Source organism: Xenia sp. Carnegie-2017, unplaced genomic scaffold (genome assembly GCF_021976095.1).
Source record: "Xenia sp. Carnegie-2017 unplaced genomic scaffold, XeniaSp_v1 HiC_scaffold_6, whole genome shotgun sequence".
In the NCBI taxonomy this organism is placed as follows: Eukaryota; Metazoa; Cnidaria; class Anthozoa; order Malacalcyonacea; family Xeniidae; genus Xenia; species Xenia sp. Carnegie-2017.
The window spans coordinates 8,267,187-8,289,999 of record NW_025813526.1 but is presented as its reverse complement, the minus strand read 5'-3'; the positions used below and the strand labels follow the sequence as shown (position 1 = coordinate 8,289,999).

Genomic DNA, 22,813 nt, shown 5'->3' with positions numbered 1-22,813 from the left:
TATAGCCTGAGAGATAATATTCAATAATGGTCCTAATACTGGCCATAATTTTTTTACTATATTTGCTACAGCCTTAGAAAATTTACTAGTAGCTTGAGCACCTTGCAGGATTGCTTTTCTAGCTGCTATAACAATAGTTGTAATTATACTAGCCACAGATATAGCTAAAGCTGATAATTCAGGGATATTTTCTTTAACCCATTCTTTAAATCGTTGTAATCTAGTAATGTCTTCTTCCTGTTTATCTCGTACATCCTCTTTTTCTAATTGCTCTTCTTCTTCTTTAATTATAGTTTCTAATTCTTCGGCTCTTTCGTGTAAATTAGTTAATTCATCAATATTGTTTTCAATACCATTTTCATTTTCATTTTCTATTTCATTTATTCTAACTTGAGTTTTGTTTAGCTCTTCAGCAAAGTGATTTATTTGTGCTTTTATGAATTGCGGGCGTGTTATTTTATCAATAGTTCCAGAGGGGGTCATTACCCCTCTATGTTCTCTAAGTTCTTGATTAGTTATTTGATTGAAATTATCTGTATATTGATTATTTAAATCAACCATAGGCATACTCTCTTCAGTTTTTATAAATTCCTTTTGTAAATTAATAATTCTGTTAATTTCATCTCTAAATTTTTTAACAGCTTCTTTAACACTTTCTGCTGTATTGTATTTTAATCTACCATTCCTATTACGTGTTAAAATAATTTTTTCAGCACCTCGCTCATTATTTCTATTTAATGGTTTGTAAGTAATATTATTTATATTAGTTTTACCTAAATTTAATCTAAGTTTCATACCTTCATCATATGCCATACCTTTTAATTGATTAAATTTAAACTCTTGTCTATAATTTTTTGTAACGAACTGTTCAACAGCAAAAGAAACTTCATTGTCAGGCCTAGTAATATTTGTATAAACAGGAGTAGAAGTAGGGACATCAGGAAGAGTATCATTTTTATTTGTAGGTATTGTTATTGTTATACCATCCTTATCAGTAATAAATAATTTATCATCATTATCATTAATAAATGATGTTTCAGCAATATTTTCATTATCTTCATTATTATCTTCTTGCTTCTTATCTTTTAATTCAATATAATCAAAACCTCCTTCAGCCATTATATAGATTACTCTATATTTTGTATTTCACTTTCAGGAATCCAACTGTTATGCCTATTATCATAACCTAACCATTTAACTAAAACCATCTTTTTACCTTTAACTTTCTTACGTTTTAATATCTTTTCAACTCTATAAACATCATCTTTCTTATTAACAACTGATAGTTCCTCTTCATAAAATTTACCAATTATAGGCTCTCCTTCTAAATCTTCTATCTCATATAAATTCGGGTCTCCTCTAATAACTTTAGTCACTTTAAACAGCTCTTCTGTAAAATTTGCTTCATAACCTTTCGTAAATATAGATTTATACTTTGATATTCTAACCATATCACCAATTTTAATCTTAGGTAATGGTAAATAAGCAACTTCATGACCGTATAATGTATTCCATACTTCATCTTCATTATTTTTATTAACATCTTTAGGCTTCATCAAGATTGTACTGTGTTTTGTATTGTTATAATTATATACTAAATCATCTAATATATCAATCCATTTATATGTCCCTTTACTATAGAAATATTTCCACATAGATGTTTTAAGAGTTCTATTAAATCGTTCGACAATTGCAGCCTTTTTATCATTTTTAGTAGAAAAGTACTTAATTCCATGTTTCTCTAATAATGATTTGACACCTATATTATAAAATTCTTTACCATCATCAAATTGAGCTAGTTTCGGGTAGTCATTAAATCTATCTTTAAATTGACTTAATAGTTTTGCAACAGCTTTTGTCATATTATTTGTGTCTTTTCTATAAACAGGGATAGCAAATGCATATCTACTTAATATTTCAACAGCTGTTAATATCCAATAATAACCATTGTTTTTATACTTATAAGAACCCATATCAACTAAATCCATTTGTATTTGTTCACCAAGATAGTTTACCCTTGTTTGTCTGAATTTATGTCTCCTAATAATAGGTTTATATCTAGTGTATGTATCTTGAGATATTAACCATTCTTTAACTTGTTTTCTACTAACATCTATACCTTCTTCTAATGCTTTCTGATACAGCCGTTCTGATGATTGATACCCTGTTTTCGGATCATAATAAATATCTCTTAAACTTTGCTCAATTTTAATATCTTCATTCATTTAATTTACTCAAGATAACATTCCAATAGAATACTACCTACATTCACAGGGTCACCATCTTGATCTAATATATTAAATATTAACTCATTAAAGGCTCCTTTTATAATTATAATTCTAGATTCAATATCGTTATATGAATATAAATTACCAAATAACGACTGAATTGTTATTACTGGTAAAGTTAAAGCTATATTACTTTTTTTTCCTTCAGAGTTATAATTATAACTTGAATTTACAATATTAGAAGAAATTTGCACAAACTTTAATCCTCTGTTTATATCCACTTTAGAAACACCATTTTGTACTATACCTTTTTTTATAGTTTTTATGGTATCATTAAAACCTAACATTTTAATAAGAGTATCAGACAATACTAATACCTCGTCATTATTATTAGTTATTTTACAAGTTCCATTGTTTTCCACCATTTCAAGCTTTACGTTAACAGACTCAAGAAACGTTTTAAGCATTTTGAAAGTCCAATAACCAGAATCTATATTATATTTTGTTGCACCTATTGTAAAAGCTAAAGTATTATTTAATTCGATATTTTTGAATTTCCAATAGATATAAGCTTTTTTGATATATAAATATGAATAGTTAGTTGTTACTATACTTTCTTGTAAGTCAATTTTTTTATGATCTCCGTCTATAAAAACAGTGAACTTCATATATAACATAGCTTATATTATATGTCAGACAAACAAATTGAAGAAAATTCTATAAAATTAAGTGATGATAATTCAAAACATATACCAACATGGCCTAAAATATATTTAGAAACAACTAAAACGCCTTTGTTTTCAAATCTAATTCCTGCTATTAATGGAGATGAAGGTCATTACCAGGATTTTTTCAATCATATGCTGCATAGGTGGTCATCAAAGTTTATTGTAAAACCTACATTTCAAAGACCGGTAAATGTTAATATCTGTAACTTCAGATTGTATGTCACAGAGAATGATTATTTTATGAGTAGTTTACCACCTATAACAGCCACGTGGTTAAGTGAAATTAAAAGTAAAAAAGAACAACCTACTGGTATAAGATACAATATTAAAAGTCATTTAAATTATAAACAAGAAGCATACTATGCTATGATTTGTGGATGTTATGTGGCTTCGTTTCTATCTGGTATTGGGCTTAATCATTTAAATTTTGATAAAAGTAAAATTATACAAAGCCTTGTTAAATATCATTTATATTATCAGATCAGGAAATTTATGAAACATCCATCGTTATTAGATAAATATGACTTTACGGAATTGAAAAAGCATATACCTTATAAAGGTATTTTAAAATTTGATAAAAACAATGATGGTTATTATGTTAATTTTCAATATTCGACTACTGATTATCGTAGCTTCATTGCATATCATTCGGAAGGTATTACATTAATTGGAAAAATTCTTTTGCAAGAGAGCATTGAAAGTTTTGTTTATACAATTCTAGGCAGCCAAGCCAATACTAGATGGGCAATAGTTAATCATGGAGCTAAGAGCATGCAAACACAAAAAGTTTTTAGGAAATTATTAGAGGATACTATAGTACAGAATGATACGACTGTATTTATATCTAACATGAGGAAAGCTATAAAAGACACGAATGTTATTTTAAATATGGCAATCAGCCCTGGTATGATTTTAATACCCAGCCGTATGATAATATTAGATAAAAAGATTGATGGGTATAATAATATTTTAACATTAGCTAATAAAACTATGAAATTCGGTATTAATTCTAAAATAAATTATTATGGAGTTAAAAAGGAAGAACGGAAAAAAGTACATCAAGATAATACACCATCACAACACCTAGATAATCTAGATGAAGTTCATAAAAAACAATTAGTACATAAACATACAAAAATGATAGTAAATAATCCCCATCAAACAGATATGATTGCTTTACTCGGTATATCAATGCTATCATCATTCATATTAGTTAAATATGTTTTATAATATAATATGAAACAAGTTCTAGATTTTAATCATATTTCGAGTGAGTTGAGTCAAGAGGAATTTGAAAAGCTAAAAAAGTTGTATTTGTACTATCATAAAATGTATACCTGTTATAAATGGAAGTATAATAAATTAAAGAAAATTAGACTATCATTAAACATGGGAAGTATTTTTCTAGTCTCAACTGGTGGTATTGTTGGTAGCGTAACCCTGAATCCGATAGTTATAGGCATCCTGAGTGGTCTAGGTGCTTTAATTCAAGGTTATATGGTTAAAAGTAAGATTAATAATAACTTAGAAATGTGTAAATTTGGATATACATCATATGAAAAAATACTTATGAATATAAGGTCATATTTAAGGGGATTACCTTATGATGAAGTGATATTTCTATCAGACATAAAAGTTATCGATGATATTATAATTGACTTTTGTACTCCTATAGATAGTATAGTTAATAAATATAACAAAAAATATAAAGATCTGTGAGTTATCTATAAGATTATGTATAAGATTATCTATGAGTTATCTGTGAATAAAATCTACAGTATTATATAACATGTCTGAAGAAAACCTAAAAATTACTACTATTAAGAAAGAGAAAGACCCTCTTAGAGTTGAAGCTGGAAAAAAATTATCCCTTATTTCACAACAAGCTAAAGAACAAAAAATGAGAAATAAGATTGAATTAGAAAATAAAAAGAAAATTGAGGATAATAGTTGGAATATTAATTATGGATTCTTATTTGGAGCAGTTGGAGTATTAACTGCTATTGCTAGTCTCTATTATACACGGAAAAATGATAAAAGGCAGGAAAAATTAACAAACGATAAAGCAAAAGAAGAAACAACTAGTGAAAAACATGTTTTGATACAAAAAAATAAACAATATAATTTAGACTCATTTGAATAAAATATTTCCTATTATATATGAGTAATACTATGAATAAGAAACAATTTATGAATGAGGCTTTTGATGCAGTGCTTGTGACAACAACTGCTGTAGGTCTTTCTATGGCTTCTAGAAAACTATTTGGTCAAAAATTAACAGACACAAACAGTATAAAAGATTTTGCTAAACTAGCTATTGCTGTTACAGCATCAACAATGCTAGTTAAATATGCTCAAGACAAAAAATGGGTCCCTGAAAATCCATTTAAATCTGTATAAATATATATGACAAGTTTTATTACTAGTGGAATTGGAACAGCTTTTGGGGCGGTTGTGAATGGCTTAGGTTTCTCTCTAGCCGGCTGGTTATTTCATAAACTTGATAAAAACGGTTATGCTGAGGAAATGAAACGTCACAATAAGGCTCTAGAGGACCTATCTAAGGCTAAAGAGGAATTCTATGAAAATGAAGTAAAGCAAAGAGATAAAATACAACAGCTAAGACAAGAACTTCAATATGCTGATGATGATATAGAACTTACAAACAAAGCTTTAGATGCGCTTAGAAAAGTAAAAACAATACATTATAATGGGTTAACATTTAATAGAGAACCGCAATTAAATGACTTTTACAAACCATCTAAGAATATGAAAAATTATCAATCTGGTACAATGGTTGTGATTGGTATTATATCTGGATATTTATTATATAAAATTACTTAAAAAAATTAAAATATATAGTATTAGTATATGTATTGTAATAAATTATTCATAAAGAGTTAGAAGAGTTTTTGGTTACGTAAATTGTTGCTTTTGTGATAAAAGATATATGTGATAATTATATTAATAGTTCTGTTAAAACATACTTATGTTGCAAAATCAAGAAATTATTTCAGATAACAATAAAATGGTTTGTATACACTGTGGTTTGTTCACTCATATAAGATTGTTAATGAATGGATACCTGAAATTTGGAAATGTCAACGATCAGTTCATTCAAGGAGAAAATGGTTTTATAATAAAATTAGATTGTGTGTAACTTTTGAATATGTTGAAATTACAAATGATTTTATAAAGTTGTTAGTACAATGATTAAACATAAGTTGATTCAGAAAAAGAATATTAGTATGTATAACTATTATATAATACGCTTAGCTAGTAGGAGAGGTATACCATTAAAATACCCTGTTAGAGATATGAAAAATAGTAAGACAAAAAGAGTTTTTGATAATAGATTATTTGGTGAAGTATATAAAATCCTTGAGTGGGATAAAGACATCAAATGTACTTATTATAAAAATTGGATAGAGTCAAAGAAATAAAACATTTACGATTATATATGAATCTTAAAGATCTATTAAAAAAGATTAGAAATTTTATTCTATGTTGTAAAAAAACTAGTTCTAATTTAGAAGGTGTTTTGAAGGATTTTGAAAAAACATTGTATAAAACAAAAGATAATTTAAACGCACCTTAAAAAAATAAAATATATAGTAATTATATAGAATGGTGAAAGTTATAAAAAACAAAGATGTATATAAATTTAAAGGACATGAAATTAATTTAGATTTATTAGATGAAATTATGAAAGATAAAAACATGTATATTAAATCATTAACGTACGAACTTTATTATAAAGACGATATTGATAGATATATAACTAAATATTATGAATTACATACAAAAGACTGGTTATCTTTTCAAAAGATAGATATAATGTTGAAAATATAAAAAAAATATTACATGTGATGTGTAGTATGAATATTGATTATGAACCTGTTATATTGAATACATTTAAACCATCTAATATTTATACTCTTAGTAGTGATTTTTATATACCTAATATATATAATATTAGTAGTGATTTTTATATACCACAGTTTACACATATCACTGAAGATTTGTTTAATAAAGATCATGGATGGGATGATTGTTATTTTAAGTATGAAATCAACAATATAGATACAGATGTTTATGTTATAAAATTTGATTTATATGAATATGGTCCTTATATAACTGCTTCTGGTATTATTAGAATCTATCTTAAACGCATTAAATAACTATTTAAAAAATAAAATATATAGTATTAGTATATATGTGTTCAGATAAACCAATACGAGGAAGACCAAAAATTTATACTAAAGAACAAATCAAACAACATAGGACATTATATATGCTATCAAAACCATGGCATTGTGATTTATGTAATAAAACATATAGTTTATCATATAAAACTTTACATCTTAAAACTAGAAAACATTTAATAAATTCAAAAATTAGGTGTGTTTAACAAAAAAAATTTAAATATATAGTAATTATATATGATAGAAAATAGAAAAAACTTAAAAGACTTAAAGACAAAAGATGATATTAATAACATTGAAATGAGTAATAATAAAATATCATTATGTCATTTCGGGCCTGGGTGGGTTTTTGACTTTTTAGACCATTATTTATTATCTAAATTTGATGTATATATATTAATTGATGGTTTACCAACAAAAATAAAACATTATGATTCTGATCAAGAAGGTTATAAAAAATGTAAAGATTTTAAAACATTTAAACATACTTTAATATCTGAATTAATAGAATATAATTTTAAATTAGTTGAACATAATAAAAAATTAAAATTATTAAGATTTAAACCTGATAATCATAAACAAGAACTATTGTATTATTATGATACTACTGTACAAGAAAGTTTAGATGATCCTGTTATTCGTGCACAATTAAATCAGTGTATATGGTTACATATGAAAGGGTTCAATCCTTATTATGAATATGGTTTAATGCCAAATATGTTACCAAATTTATTACATAAAAATCTGAATTAAAAGAATATTTAAAAAAATGTTAAATAGATTAATTTAATTATTTTTATAAAAGTTTTAAATATAGATTTATTTCTATAATTAAAATTAGTGCGTTTAAAAAATAAAAATAAAATATATAGTATATATATGAATAGAGATTATTTAAATCGAAAGGTACTTAAAGACAAACCTATATTATATAATATGCCTAATATGAATAAAGATGAACTTCAAAAGTTGACTAAAGACGATTTAATTAAGTTATTATTAAATCAAAAGCCGTGGGTTGAAGTTAATAATACTTCAATTTCCAAACCAGTACAAAAAGTACTATCACAATCCAATATCAAAAAAATGACTGTGCAACAGTTAAAAAATATTGCTAAGGAAAAAAAGATTAAAGGTTATTATAAACTTAGAAAAAACGAATTAATAAAAACATTAACACCAATCCCAAAACCAAGAAAGAGTGTAAAAGAGATGATTAAAGAGTATGAGAACAATACACAGATGCTATCAGATAAAAATAAGAAACCAGTACCAACAAAAAGAGTTAAAATAAGAGAAACAAACAATGCGCTTAAAGGATTTACTAAATCATATAAAATAAGTATTATGAACAATCAAGATCCATTAGAACAATTGCAGAACACTAGAAAGTATCTTACATATTATATTAAAGAAGTATTAACATCAATGGTAGGCCTTAAATATACTGAAACTCTTAAAATAACATTTGAAAAAATCAAAATTAAAAGTAGTGGTAATGTTGACCATATAATAGAAACAGCTTATTTTAACAGTCAAGCTTTAACAATTACAAATAATGAAAATATTAATGAATCATTACAAATTTCAAAACAAAATATATTAGATCAAATTAGTAAATTCAATCAAGAAGGTTCTGCATGGACTATTAAATCTATAGATAATCATTATCTTAATGTTGTTAAATACAAGCCATTACAAGGATCTTCATATATTAATTTACCACAAGAACTTAAAAACTCTAAAAAAGGATTAATTAATATCAAAAATACAGATAATGAATGTTTTAGATGGTGTCATATTCGTTATTTAAACTCACAAAATAAACACCCATACCGAATAAAAAAATCTGATAAGGAATATATTAACAAATTAGACTACTCTGGGATTGAATTTCCAGTGACTGTTAAACAATATAATAAAATCGAAAAGCAAAACAAAATTAACATTAATGTATTCGGTTATGAAAATAAGCAACCATACCCCATTTATATATCAAAAGAAAAATTTAAAGACCATATGGAATTACTATTAATAACTGATAATAAAAACAAACATTATATTCTAATAAAAAATTTTAATGCATTTATGTACAATCAAACAAAGCATAAGGAAAGAAAACACTTTTGTATGCGCTGTCTTCAATGTTTTAGTTCTGAAAAAATATTAAATAACCATATAGAAAACTGTATACTAATAAATGGTATACAATCAGTAAGAATGCCTGATAAAAATAATAACATACTTAAATTCAACAACTTTCATAAACAACAAGCTGTTCCGTTTGTTATATATGCTGATTTCGAAGCTATTACAGAAAAGATATCTGGTTGTAATCAGAATAATAAAAAATCATTCACCGAAGCCTATCAGAAGCACACAGACTGTGGTTATGGATATAAAGTTGTTTGTTGTTATGATGATAAATTTACAAAACCAATTCAACTATATAGAGGTAAAAAGTCTGTTTACAAATTTATGGAAGCTATGTTAAAAGAAGTTAAATATTGTAAAAATATTATGAAAACCCACTTTAATAAACCATTAAAAATGACCTATGATGATGAAAAAGAATTTAAAAAAGCCGATGAATGTCACATCTGTAACAAAAAATATACTAACAAAGATATTCGAGTTCGAGACCATTGTCATATAACTGGCAAATACAGAGGCTCGGCACATCAAGATTGTAACTTAAAACTTAGAATAGACCCTGATAAATTAAAAATCCCAGTAATATTTCACAATCTGCGTGGATATGATAGTCATTTTATTATGCAAGAAATCGGAGCTATTGTTAATAAACATACATACAAAAACAAAAAAGGCGAGGAAAAGCAGATGAATATAAATTGTATACCAAATAATATGGAAAAATATATGGCTTTTATGTTAGGAAACCATTTAACATTTCTTGATAGTTTTCAATTTATGAGCACTAGTCTTGATAAACTTGTTAGTAATTTACCTAAAGAGTTATTTAAATATACCTCTAATCAGTTTGAAGGTGAAAAACTTAATTTAATGACTAAAAAAGGTATATACCCATATGATTATATGGATAGTTTTAAAAAGTTTGATGAGGGGTTGCCTTCAAAAAAAGATTTTTATAGTATTCTTACTGATGAAAATATATCATATGATTCTTATAATCATGCTCAAAATGTTTGGAATACATTCAATCTCAAAAACATGGGTGATTACCACGATTTGTATTTAAAATCAGACGTTTTGTTATTAGCTGATGTATTCGAAAACTTTCGAAAAACATGTCTTGAATACTATAACTTAGACCCATGCCATTATTTTACATCACCCGGGTTGTCTTGGGATGCTATGCTTAAAATGACAGATATTAAATTAGAATTAATGACTGATATTGATATGTTTCAATTCATCGAAAAGGGTATGAGAGGAGGTGTTTCTTATATTTCTAATCGATATGGTAAAGCTAATAACAAGTATATGGAAACATTTGATAAGAATAAACCCTCAAAATATATAATGTATCTTGACGCAAATAATCTTTATGGATGGGCTATGTCACAAAATTTACCTACTGGTAATTTCAAATGGTTAACTGATAAACAGATTAACAACATAAACCTTGCTAAATATCAAGAAGATAGTAAAAAAGGTTTAATTTTAGAAGTTGATTTAGAATACCCTGAAGAACTACATAATTTACATAACGATTATCCACTAGGACCTGAAAAAATTAAGGTAACTAGCAACATGCTGTCAAAATATTGTAAGACAATTGCTTCTAATTACAATATATCAACAGGTTTAGTTTCAAAATTAATACCTACATTACAAAATAAAGAGAAGTATGTGCTACATTATAGAAATCTTCAATTATACTTAGATCTCGGGTTAAAATTGAAAAAAGTACATAGAGTACTTGAATTTAATCAATCTCCTTGGTTGAAAAAATACATAGACTTTAATACTCAAAAAAGAACTAATGCAAAAAATTCTTTTGAAAAAGACTTCTTCAAACTCATGAATAACAGTGTTTTTGGTAAGACGATGGAAAACTTACGAAAAAGAGTAGATGTTAGACTAGTAACTAATAAAAATAAATTATTAAAATTAGCTTCAAAACCTACTTATGTAAGTAGTAAAATTTTCAATGAGAACCTTGTGGCTGTGCATAAGATCAAAGAACAATTGGTGCTCAACAGACCTGCATATGTGGGTATGTGTATCTTAGATTTAAGTAAAACTTTGATGTATGATTTTCATTACAACTATATCAAAAATCGGTATGGTGATAAAGCTAAATTATTATTCACAGATACAGATAGTTTAACATATGAAATTGAAACTAATGATGTCTATCAAGATTTTTGGAGTGATAAAGATAAATTTGATAACAGTGATTATGATAAATGCCATAAATATTATGATAATACTAATAAAAAAGTTATTGGTAAAATGAAAGATGAAGCTGCTGGAAATATAATTAAAGAGTTTGTTGGTTTAAGAAGCAAGATGTATAGTTATATTAAAGATAATAATAAAGGAGATAAAAAGCTAAAGGAATTAAGAAAAATATTATTAAAAACAAAATAAAACATGAAGACTATAAACAAACACTATTTGAAAATAAACAAATACATCATACAATGAAAACTATTAGAAGTGTAAACCATCAACTTAGTAGTTATGAAATTAATAAAGTATCACTTAGCTGTTTTGATGATAAACGTTATATATTAGATGATGGTGTAACAACATTAGCTTATGGCCATTATAATATCGGTTCAAATAACTAAATATTAACAAACAGTTATAATGTGTAGTAAGCATGTAGCGTGGGCCTCTGTTAGAGTAAAATCATACATACCTGCTCCTCATGTTTGACTACATATCACATAACTGTTTGTAATAAGTAATTAATACAAAAGCGATATACAAAAAGATTCAAAATCCTGAAACAATTATTAAAAACAATTTTAACAAAAATTATATGACACTCGCTTGACAGACAAATTAAAAAAAACATATAGATTCCATAGTTTTGTACAACATTGTATTATTATACATGCGCTGATGAAATGTGCTATCTACATTAAACAACCATTGTTAAGAACATGCACTAAGACACGCGCCTGACAGACAGATTAAAAAACATATAGATTCCATAGTTTGTAAAACATTGTATTATTATACATGCGCTGATGAAATGTGCTATCTACATTAAACAACCATTGTTAAGAACATGCACTAAGACACGCGCCTGACAGACAGATTAAAAACATATAGATTCCATAGTTTGTAAAACATTGTATTATTATACATGCGCTGATGAAATGTGCTATCTACATTAAACAACCATTGTTAAGAACATGCACTAAGACACGCGCCTGACAGACAGATTAAAAAACATATAGATTCCATAGTTTGTAAAACATTGTATTATTATACATGCGCTGATGAAATGTGCTATCTACATTAAACAACCATTGTTAAGAACATGCACTAAGACACGCGCCTGACAGACAGATTAAAAAACATATAGATTCCATAGTTTGTAAAACATTATATTATTATACATGCGCTGATGAAATGTGCTATCTACATTAAACAACCATTGTTAAGAACATGCACTAAGACACACGCCTGACAGACAGATTAAAAAACATATAGATTCCATAGTTTGTAAAACATTGTATTATTAACACTTGATTATTAAAGACGGTTTTTACCCACGGGTGTAGTAGTAATACACATGGGGGATTCGAATACATAAAAAGTAAACTTTTTATGGATTCGTACCCCCATGTGTATTACTACTGCTTTGTCCAATGTAGAATAGTATAGTATAGCACTGGCATTACCATGCTTAGATTCAATTATCTAAAAAATATTTATGGATTGTTAAAGGCAACCCTGAAAATTACACATTAAGGCTTGATGAATGTTCCCTTAAAAGACTTTGCTTTATCAACATAGATTCAAAAGTTATTTTATTGAAAGTTTTATTGCTTGTGTAAACTAGAGGTGGTGGTAACTGCGTGAACATTTCTTTGCTATATCTACGTATCTTTTTCTGCTGTTGGATGAGTGATATTATCAATGAAAGAAGAAGAATAACATTTATCATTACTTGTTGCCTGCCTTTGGTACGATGATTACATCTTGAACATTTCTTTGCTATGTCTACGTATCTTTTCTGCTGCTGTTGGACGAGTGGTATCAAGTGTGATTAATGGTCAAAACCTGTGCTTCATTTGTGAGATATAAAAGGTTTCTTTGCGTTTCACGACAAAAAATGTGCGATGCTTCTACCTTTTCAAAATCACTCGTGGATTGGAATGATACCTTCCTGATTGTAAGTTTTGGCGTAGGTATGAAACTTGATAAATCTGATAATAGTAATGAAAATGTTTAAATGTTAGAGGAATTTTAGATTTATATCATTGAAATTTGCGAAAAGTTTATAAACTAAGTCAAGCCAATTTTTAATTCTGTTGTCTAAACGCAGGAAATCGCATTTCCGATGGTCTAAAATATAAAATTTTCCGGGGGCATCCTCCCAGACCCCTCTTACAGTTGCATTTAGCTTATAGACGATTAGAGCGTCTAATTGGATAAGCGGATGGGTTTTGATTTTTATTGATGTTCGCCCTATGGTATCATGTAGATCACGTCGATTGTATCATGGATTGTTGTTTTGTCTTTATGTGTGGTAAAATATGATTTGAGTTTTTGTGTAGGTTTGTGGGCGACGTTAATATTGAATGATCAATGAAGTTTGGCAGTCACTTCTGATGTTCCTTTTATGTATGGTAATGTGACAACTTTTACTGTTTTGTCCGGTTCCTTGTTGCTTTTGTCGGTTTGTGTTTTGTTTTGTATTTTGTTTATAGTTTTGTTTATTAAATTTCTAGGGTAATTATTTTTCATAAATTTGGAGTATAAGTAGTTGTGTCCTGTTTTCCTGGCTTCTTCGGTGTTACATAAGTGTTTATCTTGTTAAAAAGTGTTCGAACGCAGCTTATTTTGTTTTGTGTTGGGTGATTGCTGTTGAATTTGAGTATTTGGTCTGTGTCGGTGGTTTCATTTTATTGAAATTATTACCTAAACCTATGTTGAAACAGGAATGAAATTAGCACTGAATTTTTGAGATGTCACAGTGACAACTTTTTGTTCCCATGATTATAAAGTGTTTACCTAACATTAGTATTGGCACATTCTCTCCATTGTGCGCAAAGGTGGGATTTGCTAGAATTATTTTATAATGAATTTTGTTACAATTTCTTCACAATTCGAAACATTGTTCTTAATTGCAAAATTGACATACTATTTAGGGAAATACTTTATATTTACATAGGTAAACGTGTTTACCTGATATATTACAGAGTAAAAGTAAATGATACACCTATATTTGTAAGAGAAGTATTGTTTTTATTTTTGTACTTACATAATTTACCCTTATAAACTGTCAGGTCTTTATTCCAGGGGAGCTCAATAGCATAATGATGACAGTCAGTTATAAATAGAGAGGGGGGCAATAGCCAGTTGCAACACTTCAGATGGTTAGTTCTATCTACGCCTCTGTCGACATAATATTTTTTTTGACAATTCATTATCAAGTTACTTAGCTTACTTTTACTCACCTGTATCTGAGAATCTGCCGTGACCCTTACATTTATAATGCGCCTTGTTAGTAACAAGACAAGTGGAATTAATCGACAGGTATTGTTTAAGAGTATTTTCATAATTGTCGTCAATAAGAATGTTTTTATGCAGTGCGGTGTTTGAAATTAAATGAAGATATGATCTTCGCACTTTGCTGGACAATTTAAGCAATCGTCTCAGGAACTGAAAAAATCAGGTGACTCAACGGGATTCGAACCCATGACCTCTGCGGTGCCGGTGCAGTGCTCTGACCACTGAGCTATGAAGTCAAACTAAGAAATACAAAAAAACAACAATTGTTAATTTGACTTTGTAACTTGTCAAACTTAATTTGCAATATACCATTTCTGACTTCTCTTTGTTGTTTTAATACTCGACGATTTGTTTTACCACCACCCCTACCATCACCGTCAGAATTTAATTTAATAAAACAATAATCTTTATGTTTTGTAATGGTTAAAACTAACCTTATATATGAAACAATATTAAAGAATTTTTTCGTTTATAAACAATATATTAACAGGAGAAGAAAACAAAGCTTTTATAGAAATGTGTTAAATTTAAAATTATTTTAATTTTTCTCATGAACAAACAATCATATTCAAAATGTGCCAATACCAATAACTGTCTTTGTGGCATAATTGGTTAGCGTGTTCGGCTATAAGCGAAAGTTTGGCGGTTCGATGCCACCCATTGACGATATGGCACTTTGTAACATTTTATTTTATATTTCTTAGTACATAATATAAGTAGTGTTTAAATCTATGTTTATCATTGAATTTTTAAGACAATATTTTGCTTTCCATAATATTTTTTTGTCAAAATACTAAATACAAACTTAATTTTTTAATAAAAATACTATATTTACCAGTAAGGAAAAAAACTAAATTTAAGAAACAACAGTTATTAATGAAAAAAAACACACCAGTTTTTTCTTTCTTAAGTATTAAACTGACTTAAATTATAACAACATAATTTTTTTAAAATATGTGAAATATATTCCAGAAAACATTCCTCCATGCAAAACATTCCCAATTTAGCTTGTCACAAGTAGTGTTTTTGTAGTGATATTTTTCAATGCATTAATATATATACGAAAATCGTTAGATATCACATGCTATATTAATATTTTACTAATCTTAAGTAGAAAGTTTGTTACATGTTTGTTAAAGTAATAATCTTTATGTTTTGTAATGGTTAAAATTAACCTTATATATGAAAAAAATATCAAAGAAATTTTTGTTTATAAACAGTATATAAACAGGAGAAGAAAACAGAGCTTTTATGGAAATGTGTTAAATTCAAAATTATTTAAACTTCTCCCATGAACAAACAACCATATTTAAAATGTGTCAATACCAATAACTGTCTTTGTGGCGTTATTATTAGCGCGTTCAACCGTAACCGAATGGTTGGTTCTTTAATTCCACCCAGTGACGATATGGCACTTTGTAACATTTTATTTTATATTTCTTAGTACGTGGTAAAAATAGTTTAAAAATCGATGTTTTTCATTGAATTTTTTAGACAAAATTTTGCTATCCATAATATTTTGTTGTGAAAATACTAAATATAATTATAATTTTTAATAAAAGTATTATATTTAAAAGTAAGGGAAAAAACTAAATTTAAGAAACAACATTTATCAATGAAAAAACACACTAGTTTTTTCTTTCTTAAGTATTAAACTAACTTAAATTATAACATCATAATTTTTTTTAAGGATTTGAAACATATTCCAGAAAACAATCTTCCATGGAAAACATTCCCAATTTAGCTTCTCACAAGTAATGTTTTTGTAGTGATATTATTCAATGCATTAATATATAGACGAAAATTGTTAGATATCATATGCTAGATTAATATTTTATTAATCTTAAGTAGAAAAGTTGTTAAATGTTTGTTAAAGTATTAATCTTTATGTTTTGTAATGGTAAAAATTAAGCTTATAAATGAAAAAAATATCAAAGAAATTTTTCGTTTATAAACAGTATATAAACAGGAGAAGCAAACAGAGCTTTTATGGAAATATGTTAAATTCAATATTATTTAAATTTCTCCCATGAACAAACAATCATATTTAAAATGTGCCGATATCAATAACTGTCTTTGTGGCATAAACAATTAGCGCCTTCGTTTATAACCAAGAAGTTGGTTGTTCAAATCCACCCAGTGACGATATGGCATTTTGTAACATTTTATTTTATATTTCTTAGTACCTGGTGAAAATAGTTTGAAAATCTATGTTTATCATTGAATTTTTTAGACAAAGTTTTGATATCCATTATATACTTTTTGTGAAAATACTAAATATTAACATAATTTTTAATAAAAGTACTATATTTAAAGAAAGAGAAAAGATTAAATTTAAGAAAAAACATTTAACAATGAAAAATAACACATTAGTTTATTCTTTCTCAAGTGTTAAACTAACTTAAATTATAAACATATAATTTTTTTAAGGATGTAAAATATATTCCAGAAAACAATCTTCCATTGAAAACATTCCCTATTTAGCTTGTCATAATTAACTTTTTTGTTGTGATATTTTTCAATGCTTTAATATATAGACGAAAACTGTCAGATAGCACATGCTGAATAAGTATTTTACTAATCTTGTATAGAAAGTTTGTAAAAGGTTTATTAAAATAATAATCTTTTTGTTTTGCAATGGTTAAAATTAAGCTTATATATGCAAAAAAATATCTAAGAAAATTTTCGTTTATAAACAATATATAAACACGAGAAGAAAACAGAGCTTTTATGGAAATGTGTTAAATTCAAAATTATTTTAATTTTTCCCATGAACAAACAATAATATTTAAAATGTGCCAATAGAAATAACTGTCTTTGTGGCGCAATTGGTTAGCGCGTTCGGCCGTAAATGAAAGGTTGTTGGTTCGATTCCACCCAGTGACCATATGGCACTTTATAACATTTTATTTTATATTTCTTAGTAACTGGTATAAATAGTTTGAAAATGTTTTTTTATGATTGAATAATTATTAAAAAAAATTTTGCTATCCATAACACTTTTTTGTCAAAATACTAAATATAAACATAGTTTTTTAATTAAACTACTATACATATAAGTAAGGAAAAAACTAAATTTAAGAAACAACATTTATTAATTAAAAAAAACACACCAGTTTTTTCTTTCTTAAGTATTGAACTGACGCAAATTATAACAACATAAACTTTTTAAAGTATGTGAAATATATTCCAGAAAACATTCTTCCCTGGAAAACATTCCCTATTTAGCTTGTCAAAATTAATGTTTTTGTTGTGATATTTTTCAATGCATTAATATATAGACGAAAATTGTCAGATTTCACATGCTGGAGTAAATTTTACTAATCTTGTGTAGAAAGTTTGTTGAATGCTTGTTAAACTAATAATCTTTTTGTTTTGCAATGGTTAATATTAAGCTTATATATGCAAAAAAAGATCAAAGAAATTTTTCGTTTATAATGAATATATAAACAGGAAAAGAAAACAGAGCTTTTTTGGAAATGTGTTAAATTCAAAATTATTTTAATTTTTTCCAGGGACAAACAATCATATTTAAAATGTGCCAATACCAATAACTGTCTTTGTGGCATAATTGGTTAGCGCGTTCGGCCGTAATCGAAAGGTTGGTGGTTCAATTCTACCCAGTGACGATATGGCATTTTATAACATTTTAGTTTATGTTTCTTAGTACCTGGTATAAATAGTTTTAAAATCTATGTTTATCATTGAATTATTTACACAAAATTTTGCTTTCCATAATGTTTTTTTGTCAAAATACTTAATATAATCATAATTTTTTAATAAAACTACTATACATATAAGTAAGGAAAAAAAGTAAATTTAAGAAACAACATTTATTAATAAAAAAAACACACCAGTATTTTTTTCTTAAGTATTAAACTGACTTAAACTATAACAACATAATTTTTTTAAAGTATGTTAAATATATTAGACAAAACATTCTTCCATGGAAAATATTCACTATTTAGCTTGTCACAAGTAATATTTTTGTTGTAATATTTTTCAATGCATTAATATATAGACGAAAATTCTCAGATATCCCATGCTATATTAATATTTTACTAATCTTGTGTAGAAATTTTGTAAAATGTTTGTTAAAACAATAATCTTTTGTTTTGTGATGGTTAAAATTAAGTTTATATATGCAAAAAAATATCAAAGAAAATTTTCGTTTATAAACAATATATAAACAGGAGAAGAAAACAAAGCTTTTATGGAAATGTGTTAAATTCAAAATTACTTTAATTTCTCCCATTAACAAACAATCATATTAAAATGTGCCAATACCAATAACTGTCTTTGTGGCGTAATTGGTTAGCGCGTTCTGCTGTAACCGAAAGATTGGTGGTTCGATTCCACCCAGTGACGATATGGCATTTTGTAACATTTTATGTTATAATTCTTAGTACTGGGTGAAAATAGTTTGAAAATCTATGTTTATTATTGAATTTTTCAGACAAAATTTTGCTATCCATAATATTTTTTTGTCAAAATACTAAATATAAACATAATTTATTAATAAAACTACTATACATATAAGTGAGGGAAAAAACCAAATTTAAGAAACAACATTTATTAATGAAAAAAACATACCAGTTTTTTCTTTTTTAAGTAATAAAGTGACTTAAATTATAACAACATAATTTTTTTAAAGTATGTGAAATATATTCCAGAAAACATTCTTCCATGGAAAACATTTATAATTTTGCTTCTCACTAGTAATGTTTTTGTAGTGATATTTTTCAATGCATTAATATATAGAGAAAAATTGTTAGATATCACATGCTATATTAATATTTTACTTATCTTAAGTAGAAAAGTTGTTAAATGTTTGTTAAAGTTCTAATCTTTTTGTTTTGTTATGGTTAAAATTAAGCTTATATATGAAAAAATTAACAAAGAAATTTTTCGTTTATAAACAATATATAAACAGGAGAAGAAAACAGAGCTTTTATGGAAATATGTTAAATTCAAAATTATATAAATTTCTCCCATGAACAAACAGTCATATTTAAAATGTGCCAATATCAATAACTGTCTTTGTGGCATAATTGGGTAGCGTGTTCGGCAGTAATCTAAAGTTTGGTGGTTCAATTCCACCCAGTGACGATATGGCACTTTGTAACGTTTTATTTTGTATTTCTTAGTACCTGGTGTAATTAGTTTGAAAATATATGTTTATCATTGAATTTATAAGACAATATTTTCCTTTCCATAATATTTTTTTGTCAAAATATTAAATACAAACTTAATTTTTTAATAAAAATACTATATTTACCAGTCAGGAAAAAAACTAAATTTAAGAAACAACATTTATTAATGAAAAAAAACACACCAGTTTTTTCTTCCTTAAGTATTAAACTGACTTAAATTATAACAACATAATTTTTTTTAAGGATGTGAAATATATTCCAGAAAACATTCTTCCATGGAAAACATTCCTAATTTAGCTTGTCACTAGTAATGCTCTTGTAGTGATATTTTTCAATGCATTAATATATAGACCAGGGGTTCTTAACCTTTTGTTGGTCACGGACCCCCAAAACATTCTAATGAAAGCTTTGGACCCCTTCAGAAGAAACACATCGCAATTGTCAAAATTAGCTTTTAATTAACTTAGTAATATAGTCCAGAAATTTGCAGACCAAACAGAAGCAAATTAATAATTCAACGAATAATAATGAATAATAAATCAATTACCGAGTCAATTAAGTTATACAACAATTACAAAACCATAAAGAATCAAAAATACAGCAGCCAATAAGTAGAACGCAAATAACTTTTTAAATCAATGCGAAGGTTGCTCCTGCTTATCTTCAACAAGAACACAAAATTGTGGGACGGTTTTTGCCAGGGCCACACGCATGTTATCCTTAGCATCGAACCGATTTCGCTGTTTCGTTTTGATAGCAAGAAGAGCAGAAAACCCTGCCTCACAGAGCTAGGTAGTAGCAAAAGGAATAAGAACAACCATGGCTCTCTTCACCAGGCGAGGATACGCTTGTGTCAAGGAACACCAGAATTCTGCAAGGTTCTTTGAATTTAATTCACTCCTTAGCATTTGCATTGTCCTCAACTGAATGAGGTCATCTTTGGCAAGATCGTCATCACCAATAGAATTTAGATCTGCAAGAAATGGGTTGCGAATCCACAATTCAAAATTCGGATCATGTGAGCAATAACTTTCAAAAGATTGCTGCAATCTGTCTAAATTTTCGCACATATTTCCACGTAGAAAGGAAAGCAGGGCTTCAGTATTATCGATTCGAGTTTGAGAGATCACTTCCTCCAGCATTGGGAAGTTGGCAAAGTTGTCTGTCTCAAGTCTTCTTTTCCACAAAGGAAGCTTTGCTTGAAAAGCCTGCAGTCTTTCTGTAACGTCCATAATCGTTACATCTGGTCCTTGAAATGACAGATTTACTTCATTCAAATGACCGAAAATATCCGCCAAGTAAGCTAATCCATAAAAAAACTCCTTTCTGTCAAATTTCACTGATAGAGGATTTTGTTTTTCTCGTAAGAAGAATGAAACTTCCTTTCTCAGTTCCATCAAACGCTTCAAAACTTGACCTCTCGAAAGCCAGCGAACTTCAGTGTGGTACAAAAGTACTTCATGTTGTGCATCCGTTTCTTGGCAAAGTCTTTTGAATATACGATTGTTTAAAGCTCGAGCTCTGACAAAGTTGACGATCTTTACAGAAACAGACAAAATTTCTTTTAAAGCTGGTGATAGAGTTTTTGATGCCAATGCATGTCGATGTAGAAAGCAATGAGTCACAATGATGTGAGGAGCTTCTTTCTTTACCAACGAAGCAAACCCTGAGGTTTTTCCAAGCATTGCGGGCGCTCCGTCGTTACACAAACTACCAATATTTCTTTTCCAATTGAAGTCTTGTTTGGCAAAGAAATTGTTCACCATCTCTAATACGTCTGCAGCCTTTGTAGTTCCTGAGAGAGGCTCGCAAAATAGGAATTCTTCTTTAATTGCATCAGCGTGCATATAACGAACATATACAAGAAGCTGGGCACACTGAGAGACATCTGTGCTTTCATCCAGTTGCATGCTAAATGGAAATGGTGATGCTTTAAGTTCCTCCATTACTTGTTTCAGAATATTATTAGAAATGTCAATAATTCTGGAGCTGATGGTATCGTTTGACAAGGAAGCGGCTTCAAGTTTCTTTCTTTGTTCTGTGCCACATACTAGCTCAGTCATTTCCAGAGCACACGGTTTTATCAACGTCTCTCTGATAGTGTGAGCTTTCTTTGCCTTGGCAATGCGGTAAGCGACCTTATAAGATGCTTCAAGGCAAGGCTTCTGGGTCTTGATGAATCCCAACTTCGGCAAAGTCCCTGATTTCTCAAATCGAGCCTTCTTAGAACGAAAAGAATCAACACTATCCAGTGCGTTTTTAGGATGAATAGATATGAGGTGCTCTTTCAGTTTCGCTGGCTTTAAACTTACATTGGCAAGGACTTTACCACATAGAAAACATTGCAGCCTTTCGCTGCCATCACTATCAGTAATAAAGGTAAAACCAAAAGCTACATAATTTTCACTGTACTTTCTCTTCTTCGATATTTTTTTAAATTGGTAAAATTTTTAATTTATTTATCCTTCCAGGTTATAAACTTTTGTAGTAGAAAACACATAAGCAAATTGACAGCTTTCTATAATACTCAATGCAGCATACACGTGCACGGTTTTTTGCTCAATCTATTTATTCTATTACAACATAGAGTCTATGTCGTAATAGAATCATACACAATGTCTATGTCATAGACAATGTGTATGATTACATAGGCCTATTTATCACAAATGCGATGTGTAAGAAACATTAGACTACTAATTATAAATGCACAATAGAAAAGAAAAACATGTCAATCATACTTCAGTTAAATATACATATCGAAGGCGAAAACATCTTGTTTTTATTCCGTCCAAAGATTTGTGAGCATATATTTCGAA

The 22,813-nt window shown here is 27.7% G+C and overlaps 1 long non-coding RNA gene across 1 annotated transcript; it reads left to right on the top strand.

Moving 5' to 3' along the window:
• Nucleotides 1-13,358: 13,358 nt before the first annotated feature.
• Nucleotides 13,359-22,571, top strand: LOC124457994. Its single transcript, XR_006952937.1, has 3 exons — nucleotides 13,359-13,369; nucleotides 16,201-16,203; nucleotides 22,489-22,571. It is a non-coding gene; the product is annotated as an uncharacterized LOC124457994 (long non-coding RNA).
• The last annotated feature ends 242 nt before the right edge of the window (nucleotides 22,572-22,813 follow it).